The 2,950-nt window shown below is 45.4% G+C and overlaps 2 non-coding genes across 2 annotated transcripts; both read left to right on the top strand.

The window, feature by feature from the left end:
* Positions 1 to 219: 219 nt before the first annotated feature.
* On the top strand, positions 220 to 410 carry LOC147271248 (U2 spliceosomal RNA). Its single transcript, XR_015117033.1, has one exon. It is a non-coding gene; the product is annotated as a U2 spliceosomal RNA (small nuclear RNA).
* Positions 411 to 952: 542 nt separating this feature from the next.
* Positions 953 to 1,116, top strand: LOC147271247 (U1 spliceosomal RNA). The gene has a single exon (XR_015116892.1). It is a non-coding gene; the product is annotated as a U1 spliceosomal RNA (small nuclear RNA).
* The last annotated feature ends 1,834 nt before the right edge of the window (positions 1,117 to 2,950 follow it).

Genomic DNA, 2,950 nt, shown 5'->3' with positions numbered 1-2,950 from the left:
CCGCTTTGTTTTACTTTGAGTCGCCCCACTAGCATAGCAGGGTGAAGGCACCGATTGCCTTTGCTTTGGATAGCAGTGGGGACAACCAGTGTGCCAGATGTAGTGTTTATGGCACTGCATTTTGTGTCGCCACCCAAAATGTTGCAGTTCCTGCCCACAGCCGCGGCCGGGATTGGCTGTACCGGGGGTGCTGGCTCTCACGTCGGGTGGCTGACAGGCATCGCTTCTCGGCCTTTTGGCTAAGATCAAGTGTAGTATCTGTTCTTATCAGTTTAATATCTGGTACGTTCCCTATCTGGGAACTATATATTAAATTGCTTTTTGGAACAGGGAGATGGAACGGGAGCTTGCTCCGTCCTTTCCACGCATCAACCTGGTATTGCAGTGTTTCCAGGAGTGGTGCAATGCCCCGCATTTCTCGTCGGAAATAAAACAAGCCTCCGCCAGGCACTCGCTCACCTGCTCCACCCAAAGCCGGACCAGTGTTCTCCTCCTGCACTGCAGCTTTTCCTCAGCCTGCGGCCGCAATGGCCTTCCAGGAACAGTGCGGGCCCCTCCCCTTTTGTCAGGAGCAAATCCCGTGCTCTTCAGGCCAACTCTCGAGTGCTGCACATGAGGCCGGGGCTGGATTTCCGCCCGCGCTACCGCTGGGCGTCAAGTTGTGGCTCCGTTTGCACTCCAGATAAGGATGGAGGTCCGCTGACGGCACTGCTCTCGGAGCCTTTCCCAAAAGGCTTTGGAATGCACTCTGAAAGACCTGAACCTTCAATGTGCCTGAGCTTCCCGGGCTTGGGATATCCGACATCCGGCATCGTTGTGAGAAACAAAGGGGGCTGCGCACGCGGCAGATTGGCACAAGGTAGGAAAGATCAGGCGCTGTGTCGGCCTCCCTGCCTGTCAGTCAGAAGGCTGTGTCCCTGGAGCTCATGTCTGTTCCTAAGCTCAGCGAGTCATACTTACCTGGCAGGGGAGATACCATGATCAGCAAGGTGGTTCTCCCCGGGTGAGGCTCAGCCATTGCACTGGGGCTGTGCTGACCCTGGTGAATTCCCCAAATGTGGGAATCTCAACTGCATAATTCCTGACAGTGGGGGACTGCGTCCGCGCTCTCCCCTGTGATCGTGTGAAAAAACGAAAGAAAGAAAGAAAGAAAGGCCGACCACGGCGGCGGCAACAACAACGGTGACCGCCTGTCCCGGCCAGTTGGCGGTCTCCTCTTGTGCTGGCATGCCTGAGGAGACCGTGGAGGACGTCGCCTCGATGAGCTCCCAGTGTCTCTCACACCTTCCAGCCCTAAATGAAGAGGGCAGGGTTTCTGCCACATTTAGTTGAGGGTCATGGTATCTGACAAGCCCTGAGCTCAGGACAATACATCCACGGCTCGTCTTCGCAGTAAGTGGAAGGATACCAGATGAATTCATGCGTGGGAGGAGATCAACTTGGAAAACCCCGACTCTCAATTCTGACGACATCACTGTCGCATCATTTTGAGATCATTAGCAATTCTTCTTACATCACTGTCGCATTATTTTTAGTTTCATAGCAACTCTTACTACATTACTGTGTCATTATTTTAAGGTTTTTAGCAACTCTTCATAAATTACTGTCAGCATCACTTTGAGTTTATTAGCAACTATCACTACATTACTGTCAGCATCATTCTTGAATTCATTAGCAATTCTTCCGGCATCACTGGAGCATCATTTTGAGATCATTAGCAATTCTTACGACATCACCGTAGTATTATTTTGAGGTTAGTAGCAACTCTTACTACATGACTGTCAGCTTCACTTTGAGGTTGTTCAAAACACTTACTACGTTACTGTAAGCAGAACTGAGTTTATTAGCAACTATCACTACATGACTGTCAGCATCACTTTGAGTTCATTAACAATTCTTCCCACATCACTGTAGCATTATTTTGAGGTTAGTAGCAACTCTTACTACATGACTGTCAGCATCACTTTGAGGTTATTCGAAACTTTCACTACATCACTGTCGCATCATTTTGAGATCATTAGCAATTCTTCTGACATCACTGTCGCATTATTTTGAGGTTCGTAGCAACTCTTACTGCATGACTGTCAGCATCACTTTAAGGTTATTCGAAACTTTCACTACATTACAGTTAGCATCATTTTGAGTTCCTTAGCAGTTCTTCCGACATCACTGTCGCATTATTTTGAGGTTCGTAGCAACTCTTACTACATGACTGTCAGCATCACTTTGAGGTAGTTCGAAACACTTACGACATTACTGTAAGCATCACTGAGTTTATTAGCAACTATCACTACATTACTGTTGGCATTATTTTGAGTTCATTAGCAATTCTTACTACATGACCGTCACATCATTTTGATATCATTAGCAATTCTTACAACATCACTGTAGCATCAGTTTGAGATCATTAGCAGCTCTTACTAGATTTCCGTCAGCATCATTTTGAGTTTATTAGCAATTCTTCCGACATCGCTGTCGCATTATTTTGAGTTTTGTAGCAACTCTTACTATATGACTGTCAGCATCACTTTGAGGTAGTTCGAAACACTTACTACATTACTGTTAGCATCATTTTGAGTGTATTAGCAATTCTTATGACAACAGTGTAGCATCATTTTAACGTTAGTTTCAACTCTTCCTACATTACCATCAGCATCATTTTTAGTTTTTTAGCATCTATTACTACATCACTGTAGCATCATTTTGAGTTCATTAGCAACTCTTCCGACATCACTGTCGCATTATTTTGAGTTTAGTAGCAACTCTTACTACATGACTGTCAGCATCATTTTGAGGGAGTTTGAAACTCTTACTACATTGTTGTAAGTATCACTGAGTTTATTAGCAACTATCACTACGTTTCTGTTAGCATCATTTTGAGTTCATTAGAAATTCTTCTGAAATCACTGTCGCATTATTTTGAGGTTATTAGCAACTCTTAATACATTAC

This window comes from Aulostomus chinensis, chromosome 1, assembly GCF_037954235.1.
Source record: "Aulostomus chinensis isolate RoL2024-O1b breed Wild chromosome 1, RoL_Achi_v1.0, whole genome shotgun sequence".
Taxonomy (NCBI): domain Eukaryota; kingdom Metazoa; phylum Chordata; class Actinopteri; order Syngnathiformes; family Aulostomidae; genus Aulostomus; species Aulostomus chinensis.
This window is presented reverse-complemented; position numbering and strand designations above follow the sequence as displayed.